Source organism: Quercus suber, unplaced genomic scaffold (assembly GCF_002906115.3).
Source record: "Quercus suber isolate HL8 unplaced genomic scaffold, Cork oak 2.0 scaffold_286, whole genome shotgun sequence".
NCBI lineage: Eukaryota > Viridiplantae > Streptophyta > Magnoliopsida > Fagales > Fagaceae > Quercus > Quercus suber.
The window spans coordinates 741,958-747,799 of record NW_027069742.1 but is presented as its reverse complement, the minus strand read 5'-3'; the positions used below and the strand labels follow the sequence as shown (position 1 = coordinate 747,799).

The 5,842-nt window shown below is 35.3% G+C and overlaps 1 pseudogene; it reads right to left on the bottom strand.

The window, feature by feature from the left end:
* Nucleotides 1-1,646: 1,646 nt before the first annotated feature.
* Nucleotides 1,647-3,873, bottom strand: LOC112019862 (benzyl alcohol O-benzoyltransferase-like; annotated as a pseudogene).
* Between the last annotated feature and the right edge of the window lie 1,969 nt (nucleotides 3,874-5,842).

The window sequence follows — 5,842 nt, the reverse complement described above, 5'->3', positions numbered from 1 at the left end:
TCATTCAATTATTAATTGTGAAGTGGCTAGAAGGGTATGGGAAAATGGGAGGTCAGTATTGTGGAGAACTGGCAGGGGCTTGTTGACATCTCTTATGCAGCATTGAATATTTTGATGAGTGGTACTGATCGTGACTTGGAGTGTTCTTTGGAGTTGCTTGGTCAATTTGTATAACAGGAATCAAGTGGCCTTTGAGTCTAAATGCCAATTGCCGAGTCAGATATGGAGGTTTCGAGGAGTTTTCTTCAAGATTATAGAGGAGCTTGGGTGACACTGAACATGAGTCCAACAGCGAAAAAATAACAGGTGGACTCCTCCGACGCCTGGGGTTTTCAAGGTTAACGTTGATGGGGCGATGCCTAAGGATGGAAGAAACTCCAGTGTTGGGGCTGTCATTCGTGATTCTTGTGGAGCAGTCATAGCTGTTTGTGGTAAATACCTTTAAGGCCGGTTCTTGGTGGCAAAGGTGGAAGCTCTTGCTAAGAATCTGGGATCCTGCTGCCTTAGATATGAAGCTCACTCAGATTATTGTTGAATTGATGCTACATCAACTGTTAATAGTATTAATGAGAAGTTTGTTGAAGGCAGTCTTGGTCATCTGTTTCAGGGCATCCTTGCCCTGCTAAGCTCTTTTTCTAGCTGGAAAATCAATCATGTGAAACGGGATTACAACAGAGCTGCTCATGAGATAGCTCATCTAGCAAGAAGATGTGAAGATTCACAGGTGTGGATAGGATCTCTTCCTACAGTAGTGCAGGTAGTAATTCATCTGATTGATTGTATTAATAGGTGCCTGTTTTTTTCTTTGATCGTTCTGTTGTACTTCCTTTTCTTTGCTTGATTGAATACAATTACAAGCTTTGCATCAAAAAAAAAAAATGCACTATAGACTGTCATATGCTTTCCATGTGGAAACGAAGGAAGAACAAAAATCAAGTTTGATGTTTACAGCCTCCAATAATATTGTGTCACATCATAATTTTACAAACAAGATTAGATGCTAATATTGTGCCACATCATAATTTTACAACAAGAGGTTAGATGTGGTTACACATGATCACACTTCGATGTCGCCCGCAACATCTTTGGCAGCGTGTACGGTAACAGGAAGAAGGTTGCTTTGGGTTTAAATTTTTTATTTTATTACATTAGCTAATGGTGGAATTGTATGTGTGGCAGCATCTGATCTCTTGTTTTTAAAATTCTGATGTGGCACAATATCATTGTAGGGTGTAAAAGTAACCTTTACACTACATCCTTATTTTATTGAATTTAATGTATACCTAAAAAAAAGTGTACAGCATTTTTTATCTTCAACCTTGCTATGGTTATTACAAATTTCATTACACAAGTTTACAAATTCTGCCTTTTTTTATTTTTTATTTTTTATTTTTTATTTTTTAAAAGAGTCTTAGAATGGGGTATTGTCGATCGGCTGAAAACAAAACAAAAAAGTAATGTAAAAATCTATTACGAGTTTATCCATTTATAGATATAGTATATTTTTTTTCTTCTTATAATTGATTTCCTGCATTTAAACTGGAAACCACAATCACTCTTATTTATTTATTAATTTCTAGAAAAGAGCACAACACACGCCGTAATGCATGATTTCGGTCACTTTATCACATTGAGTGGATTTAATTTTACATGCTAGAGACAATAAATTTGGACAACCCATCCAACTCCTTAACGAATATTTCCATAGCTGGAGCTGGCAAGCAAACTGGAACCACAATCCCATCCTTTCCCATACCGTTCTTAGACGGAATAAATTAACGGGCAAATCACACCAGGTATAGCCCCGACCCCACCTTTGGCTGCCCCGCCATAAACTGGTTTTCCCCACCCAAAATCCACCTCTTTAAACTCGACACGTGTCAAATCCGACACAAGGAAGGTCCTCACCACAGTGAAGTGGGGCCTACCCCTAATGACCAACATATTAGCCAATGACTGCATGTATTCCTCATTTATCTTATTCTTCGCTTTCTTCACCAATTCCAAAGCATAACCCTTACATAATTTCTCTGCAGTTGTAACCCGCAGGCAATGCAAAGCTATTACCGTAATAACCGATTGGTAATGGAGGGTTGAATTTTGCACATGCATTGACTGTGAAAATAATGTGGACCTCTTCGTCTGGGTTAGGTTGGATCGCTATGGTGCGACAACGCCAACGATAGGCTGTGAGTAACTCAAATGTAGAGCATTGGCTTAGGTGGTGTGGCACAAATTTACGGAGGGCAGAAATCTCAATGGGTTCGAAGAAGAAGGAGCGGTGGGACATGTCTTTGAGTGGGATAATGGTGCCTTAGTGTCAGACACTTCATCATACTCGCGATGTGCGTATGTCACACGCGGTGGGTCACATGCGTCAAGGAGATGTCTTTGCCATACTGGTTGAATGGATGGGGAACTTGCACCACGCACTACCTCGTCTACAGCCATCATGAATTGGACAAGTCCGACTCTGTTGCTTATGGTGTGGTTAAGACCTATGGTGAAGATGAATCCACCGCACTTGAGGCACGTAACCTGTTAGGTCAAATCAAGACAATGATATGGTATTGAGGTATTTTTGTTTATACTTGTGTAGATATAAGATTGGTGGCAAAAAGACATTTTTTGTGGCACTACTTGAACTTAGTTTCAATTTGTAATGTATGAAAGACATCATTTATATATCTATATATTGTTATAATTACTTTGTGAACAACTGATTTCAATGATTTTAATAGTATAATGGTTTGTTTCTTTTTTAGATAGTATGGATGTTTGTTTATGGATGTGGTTGGGAATGAATGGATGTGGTTGGAAATGAACAGGTTAATGTAATGACAAGTAAATGTAAATAACACTAATAAAAAAAAATGACGAAAAGTTTTGTCACCAAGAACCAACTTTAAGCAAAAATTGGTGATGAAATAATTCGTCACCTAATCTATTGGAATTAAAAAAATAAAATAAAATACAATCGGTAACGGAATATATCATCACCTTATATGGTCAAATAAAGAAAATTACAAATTAAAAATCATTGATGACAAGTTTAGTTCATCTTTAAAAATCATGTTTCGTGACAAAAATATTAGGTGACGAAAAACTTTCATCACCTATCATTTTTTTTAATTAAAAAAAATTTAGACATATTGTGACAATCACCATAGTCCACTTTTGTTGTAGTGAAATTACTAGGATCAGTGAGAGTGTTGAGGATCAGATCGTAGTATTGACACAAGGATAGTAGAACCTATAATTATAATTCATAATATATGTAAAAGAAACATTGAACAAAAGTAATTTTTGACACAAATTAGTATAAAAAGTCAATTGTCAAGTTGTCCTGTTGTAGACAAGAAAGTAGGTTTTTTTTTTTTTTTTTTTTTTTTTTTTAAATAACAAGGTGAAAGTACTCAATTTATTTATTTATTTATTTATTTTTTTATGATAGTAAAATTACTAATGGGCAATCATCCAACAAATTGTTTTCTTGTTATAATCATCCAACAACTTAGATGTTGTATGAGTTCTTTAACCAAATATGTACCTGAATATGCAATAATGGGCAATTAAGGATCCCTCCAGAGTCAGGAACTTCAAAAAGGAGCTCCTCCCAGCATGGAAATGGTGGTTGAAGTGCATCACCAAACTGTTCAAGTGTAACTTCAGCATCAGCCTCAATGAACATGATACTCTCACTAGTACATTCTACTACAAGCTTTCGGCCAGGTCCTTCCCTAATCCTACCAGCAAGTGGGTAGTAAAACACAAGTGTTTTTGCAAGTGCCTCTCTAATGACTCTCACAGGGTCTCTACCTTGCATTGAGGGATCATATTTATAGAATTGTATGAGTGGAATTTGAAATCAAAGGCCCTCTTGGTCATCAATATCAGAAAGTTGTTCGAATTCATGGGGTGTGGGTTTAACTTGGGACAACTAGTCCTAGTTTGCACCTTCTTACTGTGAAGTGGTGCCATGACAAGAAGAAAGTGGGTTTGATGAGAGTATATAAGAATAATAATAATAATAAGTTTTCAGTGGTTGTTGTAGTACTATGAGTTATGATGTTTTTTGAAGTCGAATTTATAGCAAGCAAGTGAAGGATAATTACAACGTACTTTCACCTTTAATAGAGAGAAACAACAATTGTGATTCTTTCTATTGGAGACAGATCGAGAGAGAACTACAGTTCGAAATGAACATGTGGATGTAAAGATAGAATTTCTGTTTGGGAATTGATTAATCACTGTTGATGGTGAAAAATGATGAGAAAATACATCATACATTGGATACATGTTTCCTCCCTCTCACATAAAAGCAAACCCCACACTTGTGGGGTCTATCTGCATGTGAGAGGGAGAAAACGAGAAGGTATTTGGTATCAAATGATACCATGTTAGTAGTATCAAAGTCTAGTAAGTGTGAGTCATGTCAGTAAAAAATAACTACTTCACTAATAAATGAATGACATGTGTTAATGGGTAGTTATTTTTACATATGGGAAGGGCTTTTGTCCAGTGGTAATTGTTACTGGACACGTCAGGATACAGACACGTGTCCAAGAGTAAACATGTGTCCGCAATCCAATGTGTCCAGTAATAGTTGCCACTGGACACAAGCTGCACCGTTTATACATATATCTCTCATTTATTAGGTTTTGATATAAATGACATGATATCATTTAATACAAAAGACTTTTTCGGAAAGAAATATGTATATGATGCATAGTATATCACCTCGAAAATGACAAATAAAAGTACAACGGGCGGGAACATGAGAGGATGGCATGCATTGTCACTTAAATCCCATACAACGGTTATTTCTTAGTCTATTTTTGTTTTATTTTTTAATAGTCAAAATTTTACTCAGAATTCTCATTTAATTTTTTCTAGCTTGGATTGCACACTTCCCAAATTTTATGGTTTCCCTTGTGATCTGGTGGTGCAGAATATCCTAATAACATGACAACCATATATGCCAGTATCTATCATGAAGCAGTTTAAACTTGGTGAAAAGTTCAATGCCTTTTTTTTTTTGTGTGGGTAAAATATGTATGCAGTAATGGCTGCATAAGATATAATACATACACATTGCCTATATTTTCATTCATTCGTCGCATTTTTAGCTTCTCACATAGTCACACTTAGCTCTGAATGTGCATATTGCCCATCTTCATTCAGTCATCGCACTGGGTACCTCACACTCTTGCTCGCTAGTCACAATAGTCATTGGTAAATGACTGTTGTTAATGTGTGTCTTTGTAAGCGTTTTGAAAACTTTAAAAGGGTCTAACCTTAATTAAGAAAACCAAAAACTAATAAAAATTTGAATTTCAAGTTGAAATTAACTCCACTCCTTATAAAAACTAGGGCGGTGTCACAATGTGTGCAAATACACATTGCCTAAATCAAAACAAACAAAGAGAAAGGTGCCTGACCATTTGGTTTTTAGTAAATACAAATTATTTAATTTTTTATGCATCAATTGATTATGCTCTTAAATACTAGTATTAAAAATATAATTTATAATTTATTTCCTTTTGTATGGCCCGTCACAACTTTATAAATTTTCAATTGTTACATTAATTTGATTGTCTAATTCTTAAAAAAAAAAAAAAAATTATTGCGTCTAAATTAAGTTTGGATTAAATGAAACCGTTAAGGTTCATCCAAACTTCAAAAACCTTTGCACAATTTTATTTTAATTCAAATCTTAGAAAGCCAAAATGAAGCAAAACAAGTTTGTAGAAATAAAGTGTATTAGGGCCAAACTAAAACGGGTAAGTTGTAATTACTTTTAAGTTCTGCCGTGTATATATATTTGAAGGGTCTAGTTATG